Genomic DNA, 21,055 nt, shown 5'->3' on the forward strand with positions numbered 1-21,055 from the left:
AGAACAAGTTGCATGCTCGAGAGGGCTAGAAAAAATGATATTGCCAGAAAGTTGCATATTCGACCAAATGACCAACACATAGAGCATGTCCAGCCAAATGACCAACACATGTAACAGCTTGCTCGGTGATTAGAGCACCACTTGGCCACCGACCAGTTAGTTGTTTCAAATGTCCGCAATACTTGCTAACAACCTCTTGGATGATGTACCATCGATGGTTGAGCGACTTTATCCCACAATCGCGGATGAGTTTGTTTGCAATATGGTTGTGCTCATGGATGAATATTGCACCAAAATATCGTGCCCTTTTGCTCCGTGCCATGGATCAGATCGACTCTAGTGGCCAATCATGCAACACACAACAATTCATACTCCCACAAGTTGAAGCTTTCTTCTATACCCCTATTCTTTGTATCGGCTAGCACACCCTCCGGATCAAGTTTGTCGTCGCCATATGTGTCCCGCTTCGGCTGAGTCCGGTTGCTGGGTGTACATGTCAGCTGGTTGTACGTGCTCGACTATTGGGTGTGTGCGCTCGACTACTGGGCGTGCACCTCTATCTCGGAGTCATTGACTTGTCCGTCCTGAAACAAACCTTCACCTCTGTCATGTATCATCTCCAGCAACTTTCCGTCCACATCGGCATACGACGCCACACCCGGTGAGACATATCACCGAACAGAGAGCGAGCATTGTCGTGGTCCACTTCCAGTGTCCCCGATTGGACAAGCTAAGGCTATGCCGAGTCTGCAAAAAATGGAGCAGCATCGCGTTGACGTCGATGCAATATGGCACGTACCCGACAGCGGAGGCCCGGGATTGCTAGCCGAGCTACTTATTGGCGTAGAAGTAGGACGGTTGATATTGCTCCAGCTAAGGCAGTGTGTGCATGGATGGTGATGGCGGCGGCCGCCCGCCGCCTCCGCCGATGTTCACCATTTTCCTTCACATTGAGGCGGTAGGCTTGTCATGTCGCTGATTTGATATTTCGGGCGGCCACTGATATGTCCATTTTGCATCATGCTTTTATATCAATATTTATTGCATTATGGGCTGTTATTTCACATTATGTCACAATACTTATGGCTATTCTCTCTTATTTTACAAGTTTTACATAAGGAGGGAGAATGCCGGCAGCTGGAATTCTGGGCTGGAAAAGGAGCAAATATTAGAGACATATTCGGCACAACTCCAAAAGTCCTGAAACTCCATGGAACACCTTACAATAAATAATAAAAAACCCTTGCAAAAGATGAAGACCAGGGGGCCCACACCCTGCTCACGAGGGTGGGGGGCGCGCCCCCTACCTTGTGGGCCCCCTGGTGGCTCTCCGATGACCATCTTCTCCTATATGAAGTCTTTCATCGAGGAAAAAATAAGACGGAACCTTTCGGGACGAAACTCCGCCGCCACGAGGCAAAACCTTGGCAGATCCAATCTAGAGCTCCGATAGAGTTGTTCTGCCAGGGAAACTTCCCTCCCGGAGGGGGAAATCATCGCCATTGTCATCACCAACGCTCCTCTCAACGAGAGAGGGCAATCTCCATCAACATCTTCACCAGCACCATCTCATCTCCAAACCCTAGTTCATCTCTTGTATCCAATTCTTGTCTCCAAGTCCGGGATTGGTGCTAGTAGGTTGCTAGTAGTGTTGATTACTCCTTGTAGTTGATGCTAGTTGGTTTATTTGGTGGAAGATCATATGTTCAGATCCTATATGCATATTAATACCCCTTTGATTATGAACATGTTTATGCTTTGTGAGTAGTTATGTTTGTTCCTGAGGACAAGGGAGAAGTCTTGCTATTAGTAGTCATGTGAATTTGGTATTCATTCGATATTTTGATGAGATGTATGTTGTCTAGCCTCTAATGGTGTTATGTGAACGTCGACTACATAACACTTCACCATTATTTGGGCCTAGAGGAAGGCATTGGGAAGTAATAAGTAGATAATGGGTTGCTAGAGTGACAGAAGCTTAAACCCTAGTTTATGCGTTGCTTCGTAAGGGGCTGATTTGGATCCATATGTTTCATGCTATGGTTAGGTTTACCTTAATACTTTTGTTGTAGTTGCGCATGCTTGCAATAGAGGTTAATCATAAGTGGGATGTTTGTTCAAGTAAGAACAGCACCCAAGCACCGGTCCACCCACATATCAAATTATCAAAGTACCGAACGCGAATCATATGAACATGATGAAAACTAGCTTGACGATATTCCCTGTTGGAAATATGCCCTAGAGGCAATAATAAATTATTTATTATTATATTTCCTTGTTCATGATAATTTTTTATTATCCATGCTAGAATTGTATTGATAGGAAACTCAGATACATGTGTGGATACATAGACAACACCATGTCCCTAGTAAGCCTCTAGTTGACTAGCTCGTTGATCAATAGATGGTTACGGTTTCCTGACCATGGACATTGGATGTCATTGATAACGGGATCACATCATTAGGAGAATGATGTGATGGACAAGACCCAATCCTAAGCCTAGCACAAGATCATGTAGTTCGTATGCTAAAGCTTTTCTAATGTCAAGTATCATTTCCTTAGACCATGAGATTGTGCAACTCCCGGATACCGTAGGAATACTTTGGGTGTGCCAAACGTCACAACGTAACTGGGTGACTATAAAGGTGCACTATGGGTATCTCCGAAAGTGTCTGTTGGGTTGGCACGAATCGAGACTGGGATTTGTCACTCCGTGTGACGGAGAGGTATTTCTGGGCCCACTCGGTAGGACATCATCATAATGTGCAAAATGTGATCAAGGAGTTGATCACGGGATGATGTATTACAAAACGAGTAAAGAGACTTGCCGGTAACGAGATTGAACAAGGTATCGGGATGCCGACGATCGAATCTCGGGCAAGTATCGTACCGCTAGACAAAGAGAATTGTATACGGGATTGATTAAGTCCTTGACATCGTGGTTCATCCGATGAGATCATCGTGGAACATGTGGGAGCCAACATGGGTATCCAGATCCCGCTGTTGGTTATTGACCGGAGAGTCATCTCGATTATGTCTGCATGTCTCCCGAACCCGTAGGGTCTACACACTTAAGGTTCGGTGACGCTAGGGTTATAGAGATATTAGTATGCGGTAACCCGAATGTTGTTCGGAGTCCCGGATGAGATCCCGGACGTCACGAGGAGTTCCGGAATGGTCCGGAGGTAAAGAATTATATATAGGAAGTGCTATTTCGGCTATCGGGACAAGTTTCGGGATCGTCGGTATTGTACCGGGACCACCGGAACGGTCCCGGGGGTCCACCGGGTGGGGCCACCTGCCCTGGGGGCCACATGGGCTGTAGGGGGTGCGCCTTGGACTACATGGGCCAAGGGCACCAGCCCCAAGAGGCCCATGCGCCAAAGGGACAAGAGAAGGGGAGAGTCCTAAAAGGGGAAGGCACCTCCGAGGTGCCTTGGGGAGGATGGACTCCTTCCCCCCCCCCCCCTTGGCCGCACCCTTCCTTGGAGGAAGGGGCAAGGCTGCGCCCTCCCCCTCTCCCTTGGCCCTATATATAGTGGGGGGGAAGGGAGGGCAACCTAACCCAAGCCCTGGCGCCTCCCTCTCCCTCCCATAACACATCTCCCTCCTCCCGCAGCGCTTGGCGAAGCCCTGTTGGAATCCCGCTACTTCCACCACCACGCCGTCGTGATGTTGGATCTCCATCAACCTCTCCTCCCCCCTTGCTGGATCAAGAAGGAGGAGACGTCGCTGCTCCGTACGTGTGTTAAACGCGGAGGTGTCGTCCGTTCGGCGCTAGGATCATCGGTGATTTGGATCACGACGAGTACGACTCCATCAACCCCGTTCTCTTGAACGCTTCCGCGCGCGATCTACAAGGGTATGTAGATCCACTCCTCCCTCATTGCTAGATGACTCCATAGATAGATCTTGGTGACATGTAGGAAAATTTTGAATTTATGCTACGTTCCCCAAGAGTGGTATCAGAGCTAGGTCTATGCGTAGTTTCTATGCACGAGTAGAACACAAAGTAGTTGTGGGCGTTGATTTTGTTCAATATGCTTACCGTTACTAGTCTAATCTTGATTCGGCGGCATTGTGGGATGAAGCAGCCCGGACCGACCTTACACGTACTCTTACGTGAGACTGGTTCCACCGACTGACATGCACTAGTTGCATAAGGTGGCTAGCGGGTGTCTGTCTCTCCCACTTTAGTCGGATCGGATTCGATGAAAAGGGTCCTTATGAAGGGTAGATAGCAATTGGCATATCATGTTGTGGTCTTTGCGTAGGTAAGAAACGTTCTTGCTAGAAACCCATAGCAGCCACGTAAAACATGCAAACAACAATTAGAGGACGTCTAACTTGTTTTTGCAGGGTATGCTATATGATGTGATATGGCCAAAAGGATGTGATGAATGATATATGTGATGTATGAGATTGATCATGTTCTTGTAATAGGAATCACGACTTGCATGTCGATGAGTATGACAACCGGCAGGAGCCATAGGAGTTGTCTTAATTTATTTGTGACCTGCATGTCAACATAAACGTCATGTAATTACTTTACTTTATTGCTAAAGCGTTAGCCATAGTAGTAGAAGTAATAGATGACGTGACAACTTCAAGAAGACACGATGATGGAGATCATGATGATGGAGATCATGGTGTCATGCCGGTGACGATAATGATCATGGAGCCCCGAAGATGGAGATCAAAAGGAGCAATATGATATCGGCCATATCATGTCACTATTTGATTGCATGTGATGTTTATCATGTTTTTGCATCTTGTTTACTTAGAACGACGGTAGTAAATAAGATGACCCCTCATAATAATTTCAAGAAAGTGTTCCCCCTAACTGTGCACCGTTGCGACAGTTCATTGTTTCGAAGCACCACGTGATGATCGGGTGTGATAGATTCTAACGTTCACATACAACGGGTGTAAGACAGATTTACACACGCAAAACACTTAGGTTGACTTGACGAGCCTAGCATGTACAGACATGGCCTCGGAACACAGGAGACCGAAAGGTCGAGCATGAGTCGTATGGCAGATACGATCAACATGAAGATGTTCACCGATGATGACTAGTCCGTCTCACGTGATGATCGGACACGGCCTAGTTGACTCGGATCATGTAATCACTTAGATGACTAGAGGGATGTCTATCTGAGTGGGAGTTCATAAGATGAACTTAATTATCCTGAACATAGTCAAAAGGTCTTCGCAAATTATGTCGTAGCTCGCGCTTCAGTTCTACTGTTTAGTTATGTTCCTAGAGAAAATTTAGTTGAAAGTTGATAGTAGCAATTATGCGGACTAGGTCCGTAAACTGAGGATTGTCCTCATTGCTTCATAGAAGGCTTATGTCCTTAATGCACCGCTCAGTGTGCTGAACCTCGAACGTTGTCTGTGGATGTTGCGAACATCTGACATACACATTTTGATAACTACGTGATAGTTCAGTTAAACGGTTTAGAGTTGAGGCACCGAAGACGTTTTTTAAAATGTCGCGAAACATATGAGATGTTTCGAGGGCTGAAATTGGGATTTTAGGCTCGTGCCCACGTCAAGAGGTATAAGACCTCCGACGATTCTCTTAGCCTGCAAACTAAGGGAGAAAAGCTCAATTGTTGAGCTTGTGCTCAGATTGTCTGAGTACAACAATCATTTGAATCGAGTGGGAGTTGATCTTCCAGATGAGATAGTGATGTTTCTCTGAAGTCATTACCACCAAGCTACTAGAGCTTCGTGATGAACTATAATATATCAGGGACATATATGATGATCCTTGAGATATTCGCGATGTTTGACACCACAAAAGTAGAAATCAAGAAGGAGCATCAATTGTTGATGGTTGGTGAAACCACTAGTTTCAAGAAGGGCAAGGGCAAGAAAGGGATACTTCATGAAACGACAAGTCAGTTGCTGCTCAAGTGAAGAAACCCAAAGTTGAACCCAAGCCCGAGACTAAGTGCTTCTGTAATAAAGGGGAACAGCCACTGGAGCAGAATTACCCTAGATACTTGGTAGATGAGAAGACTGTCGATAGAAGTATATTGGATATACATTGTGTTAATGTGTACTTTACTAGTACTCCTAGTAGCACCAGGGTATTAGATACCAGTTCGGTTACTAAGTGTTAGTAACTCGAAATAAAAGCTACGGAATAAACGGAGACTAGCTAAAAGGTGAGATGACGATATGTGTTGGAAGTGTTTCCAATGTTGATATGATCAAGCATCGCACGCTCCCTCTACCATCGAGTTTGGTTATTGCGTTGAGCATAGACATGATTGGATTATGTCTATCGCAATACGGTTATTCATTTAAGGAGAATAACGGTTACTCTGTTTATTCGAATAATACCTTCAATGGTCTTGCACCTAAAATGAATGGTTCATTGAATCTCGATCGTAGTGATACACATGTTCATGCCAAAAGATATAAGATAGTAATGATAGTACCACCTACTTGTGGCACTACCACTTAAGTCATATCGGTATAAAACACATGAAGAGGCTCCATGTTGATGGATCTTTGGACTCACTCATTTTTGAAAAGTTTGAGGCATGCGAACCATGTCTATTGGTGTATATGCATGAAGAAACTCCATGCAAATGGACCGTTTGGACTCACTCGATTTTGAATCACTTGAGACATGCAAATCATACCACATGGGCAAGATGACTGAAAGCCTCGTTTTCAGTAAAATGGAACTAGAAAGCAACTTGTTGGAAGTAATACATTTTGATGTGTGCAATCCAGTGAGTGCTGAGGCATGTAGTGGATATCGTTATGTTCTTACTTCATAGATGATTTGAGTAGATGTTGAGTATATTTACTTGATGAATCACGAGTTTGAATTATTGAAAGGTTCAAGTAATTTCAGGGTGAAGTTGAAAGATTGTCGTGACAAGAGGATAAAATATCTATGATATGATCATAGAGATGAATATCTGAATTACGAGTTTGGCACAGAATTAAGACATTGTGGAAATAGTTTCACAACTAATACAGCCTGGAACACCATAGTGTGATGGTGTGTCCGAACATCATAACTGCACCCTATTGGATATGATGCATACCATGATGTCTCTTATCGAATTACCACGATAGTTTATGGGTTAGGCATTAGAGACAACCACATTCACTTTAAATAGGGCACCACGTAATTCCGATGAGATGACACCGTATGAACTATGGTTTAGAGAAACCTAAGCTGTCATTTCTTAAAAGTTTGGGGCTGCGACGCTTATGCGAAAAAGTTTCAGGCTGATGAGCTCGAACCCAAAGCGGATAAATGCATCTTCATAGGACACCCAAAACAGATGGGTATACCTCCTGTCTCAGATTCGAAAGCAATAAGGGATTGTTTCTAGAATCGGGTCCTTTCTCAAGGAAAAGTTTCTCTCGAAGGAATTGAGTGGGAGGATGGTGGAGACTTGATGAGGTTATTGAACCGTCACTTCAACTAGTGTATAGCAGGGCACAAAGAGTTGTTCCTGTGGCACCTACACCAATTGAAGTGGAAGCTTATGATAGTGATCATGAAACTTCAGATCAAGTCACTACCAAACCTCGTGGGATGACAAGGATGTGTACTACTTCAGAGTGGTACGTGATCCTGTCTTGTAAGTCATGTTGCTAGACAACAATGAACCTACGAGCTATGAGGAAGCGATGGTGGGCCCGGATTCCGATAAATGGCTCGAGGCCATAAAATCCGAGAGAGGATCCATATATGAAAACAAAGTGTAGACTTTGGAAGAACTACTTGATGGTCGTAAGGCTATTGAGTACAGATGGATTTTAAAAGGAAGACGGACAATGATGGTAAGTATCACCATTAAGAAAGCTCGACTTGTCGTTAAGATGTTTTCCGACAAGTTCAAGGAGTTGACTACGATGAGACTTTCTCACTCGTAGCGATGTTAAGAGTCTGTTGGAATTATATTAGCGATTACTGCATTATTTATGAAATCTTGCAGATAGGATGTCAAAACATTGTTTCCTCGACGATTTTCTTGAGGAAAGGTTGTATGTGATACAACCGGAAGGTTTTGTCAATCCTGAAAGATGCTAATAAGTATGCAAAGCTCCAGCAATCCTTCTAAGGACTGGAGTAAGCATCTCGGAGTTGGAGTGTATGCTTTGATAAGATGATCAAAGTTTTGGGTCTATACAAAGTTTATGAGAAACTTGTATTTCCAAAGAAGTGAGTGGGAGCACTATAGAATTTCTGATGAGTATATGTTGTTGACATATTATGGATCAGAAATGACGTAGAATTTCTAGAAAGCATATAGGGTTATTTGGAAAGTATTTTTCAATAGAAAGCCTGGATTAAGCTACTTGAACATTGAGCATCAAGATCTATAAGGATAGATCAAAACGCTTAATGGTACTTTCAAATGAGCACATACCTTGACATGATCTTGAAGGTGTTCAAGATGGATCAGTCAAAGAAGGAGTTCTTGCCTGAGTTGTAAGGTATGAAGTTAAGACTTAAAGCTCGACCACGGCAGAATAGAGAGAAAGGACGAAGGTCGTCCCCTATGCTTAAGACATAGGCCCTACAGTATGCTATGCTGTGTACCGCACCTGAAATGTGCCTTGCCATGAGTCAGTCAAGGGGTACAAGAGTGATCCAAGAATGGATCACAGACAGCGGTCAAAGTTATCCTTAGTAACTAGTGGACTGAGGAATTTTCTCGATTATGGAGGTGGTAAAAGAGTTCGTCGTAAAGGGTTAAGTCGATGCAAGCTTAACACCCATCCGGATAGCTCTGAGTAGAGACACCGGATACGTATAATGGAGCAACAATTTAGAATAGCTCCAAGTGGAACAGTTATTTGAAATGGCTCCAAATATAGCGTAGTAGCTGCATCTACAAGATGACATAGAGATTTGCGAAGTACATACGGATCTGAAAGATTCAGACCCGTTGACTATAACATCTCTCACAAGCATAACATGATCAAACCCAGAACTCATCGAGTGTTAATCACATGGTAATGTGAACTAGATTATTGACTCTAGTAAACTCTTTGGGTGTTAGTCACATGGGGATGTGACCTTGAGTGTTAATCACATATCGATGTGAACTGGATTATTGACTCTAGTGCAAGTGGGAGACTGTTGGAAATATGCCCTAGAGGCAATAATAAATTAGTTATTATTATATTTCCTTGTTCATGATAATTGTTTATTATCCATGCTAGAATTGTATTGATAGGAAACTCAGATACATGTGTGGATACATAGACAACACCATGTCCCTAGTAAGCCTCTAGTTGACTAGCTCGTTGATCAATAGATGGTTACGGTTTCCTGACCATGGACATTGGATGTCATTTATAATGGGATCACATCATTAGGAGAATGATGTGATGGACAAGACCCAATCCTAAGCCTAGCACAAGATCATGTAGTTCGTATGCTAAAGCTTTTCTAATGTCAAGTATCATTTCCTTAGACCATGAGATTGTGCAACTCCCGGATACCGTAGGAATACTTTGGGTGTTCCAAACGTCACAACGTAACTGGGTGACTATAAAGGTGCACTACGGGTATCTCCGAAAGTGTCTGTTGGGTTGGCACGAATCGAGACTGGGATTTGTCACTCCATGTGACGGAGAGGTATCTCTGGGCCCACTCGGTAGGACATCATCATAATGTGCACAATATGATCAAGGAGTTGATCACGGGATGATGTGTTACGAAACGAGTAAAGAGACTTGCCGGTAACGAGATTGAACAAGGTATCGGGATACCGACGATCGAATCTCGGGCAAGTATCGTACCGCTATACAAAGGGAATTGTATACGGGATTGATTAAGTCCTTGACATCGTGGTTCATCCGATGAGATCATCGTGGAACATGTGGGGGCCAACATGGGTATCCAGATCCCACTGTTGGTTATTGACCGGAGAGTCATCTCGGTCATGTCTGCATGTCTCCCGAACCCGTAGGGTCTACACACTTAAGGTTCGGTGACGCTAGGGTTATAGAGATATTAGTATGCGGTAACCCGAATGTTGTTCGGAGTCCCGGATGAGATCCCGGACGTCACGAGGAGTTCCGGAATGGTCCGGGGGTAAAGAATTATATATATGAAGTGCTATTTCGGCTATCGGGACAAGTTTCGGGGTCATCGGTATTGTACCGGGACCACCGGAAGGGTCCCGGGGGTCCACCGGGTGGGGCCACCTGCCCTGGGGGACACATGGGCTGTAGGGGGTGCGCCTTGGCCTACATGGGCCAAGGGCACCAGCCCCAAGAGGCCCATGCGCCAAAGGGACAAGAGGAGGGGAGAGTCCTAAAAGGGGAAGGCACCTCCGAGGTGCCTTGGGGAGGATGGACTCCTTCCCCCCCCCTTGGCCGCACCCTTCCTTGGAGGAAGGGGCAAGGCTGCGCCGTCCCCCTCTCCCTTGGCCCTATATATAGTGGGGGGGGAGGGAGGGCAACCTGACCCAAGCCCTGGTGCCTCCCTCTCCCTCCCATAACACATCTCCCTCCTCCCGCAGCGCTTGGCGAAGCCCTGTTGGAATCCCGCTACTTCCACCACCACGCCGTCGTGCTATTGGATCTCCATCAACCTCTCCTCCCCCCTTGCTGGATCAAGAAGGAGGAGACGTCGCTGCTCCGTACGTGTGTTGAACGCGGAGGTGCCGTCCGTTCGGCGCTAGGATCATCGGTGATTTGGATCACGACGAGTACGACTCCATCAACCCCGTTCTCTTGAACGCTTCTGCGCGTGATCTACAAGGGTATGTAGATCCACTCCTCCCTCATTGCTAGATGACTCCATAGATAGATCTTGGTGACACGTAGGAAAATTTTGAATTTATGCTACGTTCCCCAACATTCCCATGTGTCCACGGGAGCGCTTTTCCTTATATAAGAGTTTGTCCAGGCTTGTCCTTTGCTACAAAAAGGATTGGGCCACCTTTCTGCACTTTATTTACTTTTGTTACTTGTTGCTCGCTACAAATTATCTTATCACAAAAATATCTGTTACCACTTATTTCAGTACTTGCAGAGAATACCTTGGTGAAAACCGCTTATCATTTCCTTCTGCTCCTCGTTGGGTTTGACACTATTACTTATTGAAAGGACTACGATAGATCCCCTATACTTGTGGGTCATCAAGACTCTTTTCTGGCGCCGTTGCCAGGGAGTGAAGCGCCTTTGGTAGGTGGAATTTGGTAAGGAAAATTTTATATAGTGTGCTGAAATTTACTGTCACTTGTTACTATGGAAAGTAATCCTCTGAGGGGCTTGTTCGGGGTATCTTCACCCCGACCAGTAGAGCAAAGAGTTGCTCCTCAACCTACTGAACCTACTGAAAATGAAAATGAAGATGGAAATACTTGCTTTGAAGTTCCTTCAGATGTAATAGAAAGACTGCTAGCTAATCCTTTTTTAGGAGATGGAACAAAACATCCTGATGAACATCTAATATATGTGGATGAAGTTTGTGGATTATTTAAGCTTGCAGGTGTATCCGGAGATGTTGTTAAGAAGAAGGTCTTCCCCTTATCTTTGAGGGGAGATGCATCGACATGGTATAGGCTATGTGATGATATGAGGTCTTGGAATTACAAACGATTGAAATTGGAATTTCATTAGAAGTTTTATCCTATGCATCTTGTTCATTGTGATCGCAATTATATATATAATTTTTGGCCTCGCGAAGGAGAAAGCATCGCTCAATCTTGGGGGAGGCTTAAGTCAATGTTATATTCATGCCCCAATCATGAGCTCTCAAGAGAAATGATTATTCAAAAAATTTATGCTCGGCTTTCTGGTAACAATCGCACCATGCTTGATACTTCTTGTACTGGCTCTTTTATGATGAAGACTATTGAATTCAAATGGGATTTATTGGAAATAATTAAACGCAACTCTGAAGATTGGGACCTCGACAATGGTAAGGAGTCAGGTATGACACCTAAGTTTGATTGTGTTAAATCTTTATGGATACCTAAATATGGCTTTGATTCTGAGATAGTAGCCTCTTTGTGTGAATCTTTTGCTACTTATGTTGATCTCCCTAAGGAGAAGTGGTTTAAATATCATCCTCCCATAGAAGTAAAAGTAGCTGCACCTATTAAAGTTGAAGAAAAGACTGTCACTTATAATGATCCTATTGTTCCTACTTGTTATGTTGAGAAACCACCTTTCCCTGTTAGGATAAAGGATCATGCTAAAGCTTCAACTGTGGTTCATAAAAGCAATATTAAAACATATACACCTCCTGAGCAAGTTAAAGTTGAACCTAATATTGCTATTGTTAAAGATCTCTTGTCTGATAATATAGATGGGCATGTTATTTACTTCTGTAATGAAACTGCTAGAATTGCTAAACCCCGTGATACAGATAAATCTAGACATGTGGTAGGCATGCATGTTATTCCTGTTAAAATACGAGATCATTGTTATCAGGGCTTATGTGATATGGGTGCTAGTGCTAGTGCAATACCTATTGACTTATACAAAGAAATTATGCATGATATTGCACCTGTTGAGTTAGAAGATATTGATGTCACAATTAAACTTGCCAATAGAGATACTATTTCACTAATGGGAATCGTTAGAGATGTTGAAGTCTTGTGTGGGAAAACTAAATATCCTGCTGATTTTCTTGTTCTTGGTTCCCCACAAGATAGCTTTTGTCCCATTATATTTGGTAGACCTTTCTTGAATACTGTTAATGCTACCATAGATTGCACAAGGGATGTTGTTACTGTTGGCTTGGATGATATGACTCATGAATTTAATTTCTCTAAATTTAGTAAACAACACCGTGAAGAAGAATTGCCTAGTAAGGATGAAATTATTGGTCTTGCTTCTATTGCCGTACCTCCTAGTGATCCTTTAGAACAATATTTGCTAGACCATGAGAATGATATGTTTATGAATGAAAGAAGGGAAATAGATGAAGTATTCTTTAAACAGGAACCTATTCTGAAACACAATTTGCCTGTTGAAATCCTACGGGATCCCCCTCCACCTAAGGGTGATCCTGTGTTTGAGCTTAAACCATTACCTGATAATCTTAAATATGCTTATCTTGATGAAAAGAAGATATATCCTGTTATTATTAGTGCTAACCTTCCAGAGCATGAAGAAGAAAGATTATTGAAAACTCTGAAGAAGCACCGTGCTGCTATTGGATATACTCTTGAGGATCTTAAGGGCATTAGTCCCACTCTATGTCAACATAAAATAAATTTGGAAGCAGATGCCAAACCAGTTCGTGATCCTCAACGACGTTTGAATCCTAAAATGAAGGTAGTGGTAAGAAAAGAAATACTAAAGCTTCTGGAGGCAGGTATAATTTATCCCGTTGCTGATAGTCAGTGGGTAAATCCTGTTCATTGTGTCCCTAAGAAGGGAGGTATTACTGTTGTTCCTAATGATAAAGATGAATTGATTCCATAAAGAATTATTACAGGTTATAGGATGGTAATTGATTTCTGCAAATTAAATAAGGCTACTAAGAAAGATCATTACCCTTTACCTTATATCAATCAAATGCTAGAAAGATTATGCAAACATACACACTACTGCTTTCTAGATGGTTATTCTGGTTTCTCTCAAATACCTGTGTCGGCTAAAGATCAATCAAAGACTACTTTTACATGCCCTTTTGGTACTTTTGCTTATAGACGTATGCCTTTTGGTTTATGTAATGCACCTGCTACCTTTCAAAGATGCATGATGGCTATATTCTCTGACTTTTGTGAAAAGATTTGTGAGGTTTTCATGGACGACTTTTCCGTCTATGGATCTTCTTTTGATGATTGCTTGAGAAATCTTGATCGAGTTTTGCAGAGATGTGAAGAAACTAATCTTGTCTTGAATTGGGAAAAGTGCCACTTTATGGTTAATGAAGGTATTGTCTTGGGGCATAAAATTTCTGAAAGATGTATTGAAGTTGATAAAGCCAAGGTTGATGCTATTGAAAAGATGCCATGTCCTAAGGACATCAAAGGTATAAGAAGTTTCCTTGGTCACGCCGGATTTTATAGGAGGTTCATTAAGGACTTCTCAAAAATTTCTCGGCCTCTAACTAATTTATTACAAAAAGATATACCATTTGTCTTTGATGATGATTGTGTAGAAGCATTTGAAATACTTAAGAAAGCATTAGTCTTTGCACCTATTGTTCAACCACCTGATTGGAATTTACCCTTTGAAATTATGTGTGATGCTAGCGGTTATGTTGTAGGTGTTGTTCTAGGTCAAAGAGTTGATAAGAAATTAAATGTTATCCATTATGCTAGTAAGACTCTAGACAATGCTCAAAGAAATTATGCTACTACTGAAAAGGAACTTTTAGCAGTTGTAATTGCTTGTGATAAGTTCAGATCTTATATTGTTGATTCTAAAGTAACTATCCACACTGATCATGCTGCTATTAAATATCTTATGGAGAAGAAAGATGCTAAGCCTAGACTTATTAGATGGGTTCTCTTTCTACAAGAATTTGATTTGAATATTGTTGATAGGAAAGGAGTTGAGAACCCCGTTGTCGACAACTTATCTAGCTTAGAGAACCTTCTTGAAGACCCACTACCTATTGATGATAGTGATACGTCTCCAACGTATCTATAATTTTTTATTGCTCCATGCTATATTATTTACTGTTTTGAATGTTTATGGGCTTTATTATACACTTTTATATCATTTTTTGGGACTAACCTATTAACCTAGAGCCTAGTGCCAGTTTCTGTTTTTACCCTGTTTTAGGGTTTCGAAGAAAAGGAAAACCAAACGGAGTCCAATTGACCTGAAACTCCACGGAACTCATTTTTGGAAGGAAAGAAGCCCAGAAGACTTGGGGTGCACATCGGGGGATCTGCGAGGAGGTCACGAGGCAGGGGGTGCGCCCACCCCCCTGGGCGCGCCCTCCACCCTCGTGAGCCCCTCGTGCCCCCCTGACATACTTATTCCGCCTATATATCTCCATATACCCTAAAAACATCTGGGAGCACAATAGATCGGGAGTTCCGCCGCCAGAAGCCTCCGTAGCCACCGAAAACCAATCTAGACCCGTTCTGGCACCCCGTCGGAGGGGGCAATCCTTCTCTGGTGGCCATCTTCATCATCCCGGTGCTCTCCATGACAAGGAGGGAGTAGTTATCCCTCGGGGCTGAGGGTATGTACCAGTAGCTATGTGTTTGATCTCTCTCTCTCTCTCTCTCTCTCTCTCTCTCTCTTGTGTTCTTGAGATGATACGATCTTGATGTATCGCGAGCTTTGCTATTATAGTTGGATCCTATGTTTCTCCTCCCCCTCTTTTCTCTTGTAATGAATTGAGTTTCCCCTTTGAAGTAATCTTATCGGATTGAGTCTTTAAAGATTTGAGAACACTTGATGTATGTCTTGTCGTGGATATCTGTGGTGACAATGGGATATCACGTGATTAACTTGATGTATGTTTTGGTGATCAACTTGCGGGTTCCGCCCATGAACCTATGCATAGGGGTTGGCACACGTTTTCGTCGTGATTCTCCGGTAGAACTTTGGGGCACTCTTTGAGGTCCTTTGTGTTGGTTGAATAGATGAAACTGAGATTGTGTGACGCATATCGTATAATCATACCCACGGATACCTGAGGTGACATTGGAGTATCTAGGTGACATTAGGGTTTTGGTTGATTTGTGTCTTAAGGTGTTATTCTAGTACGAACTCTAGGGCTGTTTGTGACACTTATAGGAATAGCCCAATGGATTGATTGGAAAGAATAACTTTGAGGTGGTTTCGTACCCTACCATAATCTCTTCGTTTGTTCTCCGCTATTAGTGACTTTGGAGTGACTCTTTGTTGCATGTTGAGGGATAGTTATGTGATCCAATTATGTTAGTATTGTTGAGGGAATTACACTAGCGAAAGTATGAACCCTAGGCCATGTTTCCTAGCATTGCAATACCGTTTATGCTCACTTTTATCATTAGTTACCTTGCTGTTTTTATAATTTCAGATTACAAATACCTTTATCTACTATCCATACTGCACTTGTATCACCATCTCTTCGCCGAACTAGTGCACCTATACAATTTACCATTGTATTGGGTGTGTTGGGGACACAAGAGACTCTTTGTTATTTGGTTGCAGGGTTGCTTGAGAGAGACCATCTTCATCCTACGCCTCCCACGGATTGATAAACCTTAGGTCATCCAATTGAGGGAAATTTGCTACTGTCCTACAAACCTCTGCACTTGGAGGCCCAACAACGTCTATAAGAAGAAGGTTGTGTAGTAGACATCAAGCTCTTTTCTGGCGCCGTTGCCGGGGGGTGAGTGCTTGAAGGTATATCTTTAGATCTTGCAATCGAGTCTTTTAGTTTCTTGTTTTATCATTAGTTTAGCTATAAAAGAAAAGTACAAAAAATGGAATTAAGTTTGCCTCATACGCTTCATCTTTTTAATATCTTTCGTGAGTATAATAGAAAGGAAAATTGTGCTCAAGTGCCAGAAGAAGAATGCATTAGAATGTTTGGAACTAAATATTTGAATGATGAGCATGATTGCAATGTTGTTAGTACGAATTCTTTGAATATCCATGACACTAATGATGATTGCACTAGTTATGATGAAAATGTCTCCTATAAACACGTCAGTTTTTGTGGAGTGCTTTGGGTTTGTAAGTACACACCAAATAGGGAAGATAGATATTGCAAGAGGCATAAGTACTTAGAAACTAAATTGTTGCAAGAAAGGCTAGATGGTTGTGCTGAAAATTTAAATTTTCTTGGCCATACTTGTGAGCTCTGTAATGAACATGGTCATTTAACTATCTGATGCAAATTGTTTCATGATCTAATCGTGTCCAAAAATTGTGATGACTTGATTTCCCTTGCACATTATAATTAACTTAGTTTGCTTATGGGCTACGAAGAAATGAAACTTATAACTAACTATCTTCCAGAATTTGCCCATTATAAACTTCTTGGATTTGATGTAGAAGAAATTTATATGTATTGTGCGGTGAATTGCATTGAAAACCCTTATATTGCCAATTACATAAAGAAAAGAAAAAAAATAGAGGATGAAGAGAATACTAATGAAAGGGAAGAGACTTCCCAATATCCTCCTATTATTTCTTATGATGAATCAGGTAACGAGGAGGAGCCTCCTATTCAACCAATGTCATTAATAAGGAGCTCCAAAAAGAGGATTGAACCCACACATGATGTGGTGAAGAAGAAGAAAAGAAAAAGGAAGAGAGGTAAAAAGGTATCCCTCCCAAATAATTTTGCTCCTATTACTATTGTGCCTCATGAAAATATAATTGTGGAAGATAATGATACTTCTTATGATCTTGAAAATCTTTTTGGCACTTGCTTGGAAGAATATGATAATTGCTATACTATTGGTGCTATCCATACTATTAATGATGAGAGTGATTATGCTTATGATATGAAAATGCCCAAGCTTGGGGATGCTATGTTTGATGAAGATGATGTTTTTGAGAATATATTTGCTACAATTAATGTTTGTACCAAGCTTGGGGATGCTACGCTTAATGAAGATGATATTTTTAGTATCCCAAGTTTTGATATGCAAATTTATAATGATAATAAGATACCTCCTACTTATGATAATTATTGTGATGATACATATGCTATAAAAAGTAGTGAGGATTATATTTATAAAACTTGTCATGATTATGGTTACCCCTTTTCTGAACATTACTCTTTTAATGTGGAAACAATTTATAGTATCCAAGTCTCTTATGATATTCCCACTATCCCGAATAAGAAGAATTTTGCTTATGTGGAGAGTAGTAAATTTTCTATGCTTGTAGATCATGAAAAGAATGCTTTAGGTGCTGGTTATATTGTTGAATTCATTCATGATGCTACTGAAAATTATTATGAGGGAGGAATATATGCTTGTAGGAATTGCAATAATACCAAGTTTCCTCTCTATGTGCTTAAAGTTTTGAAGTTGAGCTTGTTTTGCCCTGCTATGCTAGTTGATTATTGTTCTCACAAGTTGTTTTCTCACAAAATCCCTATGCATAGGAAGTGGGTTAGACTTAAATGTGTTAGTCATATTCTTCATGATGCTCTCTTTATGTTACAATTCTTATCTTTTATGTGAGCATCATTGAAATCATCATGCCTAGCTAGGGGCGTTAAACTATAGCGCTTGTTGGGAGGCAACCCAACTTTATTTTTGTTCCTTACTTTTTGCTACTGTTTAGTAATAAATAATTCATCTATCCTCTGTTTATATGTAGTTTTATGTTTTAAATTAGTGTTTGTGCCAAGTAGAACCGTTGGGAAGACTTGGGGAAAGTCTTGTTGATCATGATGTAAAAAACAGAAACTTGAGTGCTCATGAGAATTGCTGCCATTTTTTATTGGCGAGCGATATTTAGTTAATTATTTTTGAATATGATTAATAGATAAATTACTCATGTCCAGCAATTTATTTGAGAATTTTATGAGTTCCAGAAGTATACGTTTGATCCAGATTACTACAGACTGTTCTGTTCTTGACAGATTCTGTCTTTCATGTGTTGTTTACTTATTTTGATGAATCAATGGCTAGTAAAATAGTTTATAAACCATAGAGAAGTTGTAATACAGTAGGTTTAACACCAATATAAATAAAGAATGAGTTCATTACAGTACCTTGAAGTGGTGTTTTGTTTTCTTTCGCTAATGGAGCTTACGAGTTTTCTGTTAAGTTTTGTGTTGTGAAGTTTTCAAGTTTTGGGTAAGGATTCGATGGACTATGGAATAAGTAGTGGCAAGAGCCTAAGATTGGGGATGCCCAAGGCACCCCAAGGTAATATTCAAGGACAACCAAGAGCCTAAGCTTGGGGATGCCCCAGAAGGCATCCCCTCTTTCGTCTTCGTTCATCGGTAACTTTACTTGGAGCTATATTTTTATTCACCACATGATATGTGTTTTGCTTGGAGCGTCAATTTATTTTATTAGGATTTGCTTGATGTTATTTATAACAATGTTTTGCATCTTTTATTTCAATAAAAGTGGCATTGATAGCCTTTACTATGCCTATGTTACAAGTATACATGTTGCTGTTTGAAAACAGAAAATTTACCGCTGTTGCAATAATTCCCTAGAAAAGTCAGAATGTGATAAAATGTTGAAACCTTTTGCATATGAAGTTCTGATAAATTTAATACAGTAGGAATTTTATTAAATAATTTTTGGAGCTAGGGAAGTATGGATGTTGCAGCATTCTTTACAGACTATCCTGTTTAGGAAGATTGCTATTATGTTTGCATTGTTTGCATATGTTTGCTTCTTTAATGATTATATTTGAGGATATGACTATTGAATATGCAGAGGCATTTAGTATGCAATGTTTAATAATAATTTTAGTGATTTGCTACAGTAGAGTATGATAAGGTTTTTGCAATGGTTTATACTAACCTATCTCACGAGTCCTTGTTGAGTTTTGTGTGGATGAAGCTTTTGAGATTTAGGGAGACCGTGATATGAGAGGAATTAAGGAGACACAAAAGCTCAAGCTTGGGGATGCCCAACGCACCCCAAGATAATATTTCAAGAAGTCTCAAGCGTCTAAGCTTGGGGATGCCCCGGTTGGCATCCCACCTTTCTTCTTCAACAACTATCGGTTAGTTTCGGTTGATCCTAAGTTTTTGCTTCTTCACATGATGTTTGCCATTCTTACAATGTCATTTTATTTTGCTTTGCTTGCTGTTTGAATAAAATACCAAGATCTGAAATTATTAAATGTTAGAGAGTCTTCACATAGTTGCATAATTATTCGACTACTCATTAATCTTCACTTATATCTTTGGGAGTAGTTTGTCATTTGCTCTAGTGCTTCACTTATATCTTCTAGAGCATGGTGGTAGTTTTATTTTGAAGAAATAGATGAACTCTCATGCTTCACTTATATTATTTTGAGAGTATTAAATAGCATGGTAATTTTCTTAAAATCCTAATATGCTAGGTATACAAGGTTAATAATAAAATTCTCTTATGAGCGCTTTGAATACTAAGAGAAGTTTGATACTTGATAATTGTTTTGAGATATGGAGATGGTGATACTAGAGTCACGCTAGTTGAGTGGTTATGAATTTGAGAAATACTTGTGTTGAAGTTTGTGATTCCCGTAGCATGCACGTATGAGGAACCGTTATGTGATGAAGTCAGAGCATGATTTATTTATTGATTGTCTTCCTTATGAGTGGCGGTAGGGGACGAGCAATGGTCTTTTCCTACCAATCTATCCCCCTAGGAGCAAGCGCGTAGTACTTTGTGTCGATAACTAATAGATTTTTGCAGTAAGTATGTGAGTTCTTTATGACTAATGTTGAGTCCATGGATTATACGCACTCTCACCCTTCCACCTTTGCTAGCCTCTCTAATACCGCGCACCTTTCGCCGGTATCTTACACCCACCATATACCTTCCTCAAAACAGCCACCATACCTACCTATTATGGCATTTCCATATCCATTCCGAGATATATTGCCATGCAACTTTCCACCGTTCCGTTTATGACACACTCCATCATTGTCATATTGCTTAGCATGATCATGTAGTTGACATCGTATTTGTGGCAAAGCCATCATTCATAATTCTTTCATACATGTCACTCATGCATCATTGCATATCCCGGTACACCGCCGGAGGCATTCACATAGAGTCATATTTTGTTCTAAGTATCGAGTTGTAATTCTTGATTTGTAAGAAAATAAAAGTGTGATGATCATCATTATTAGAGCATTGTCCCAGTGAGGAAAGGATGATGGAGACTATGATTCCCCCACAAGTCGGGATGAGACTCCGGATGAAAATAAATAAATAAAAGAGGCCAAAGAAGCCCAGATAAAAAAAGAGAAAAGAGGCCATAAAAAAAGAGAAGGCCCAAATAAAAAAATAAAAAAATGAGAGAAAAAGAGAGAAGGGACAATGTTGCTATCCTTTTACCACACTTGTGCTTCAAAGTAGCACCATGATCTTCATGATAGAGAGTCTCCTATGTTGTCACTTTCATATACTAGTGGGAATCTTTCATTATAGAACTTGGCTTGTATATT

Source organism: Triticum dicoccoides, chromosome 5A (assembly GCF_002162155.2).
Source record: "Triticum dicoccoides isolate Atlit2015 ecotype Zavitan chromosome 5A, WEW_v2.0, whole genome shotgun sequence".
Taxonomy (NCBI): Eukaryota; Viridiplantae; Streptophyta; class Magnoliopsida; order Poales; family Poaceae; genus Triticum; species Triticum dicoccoides.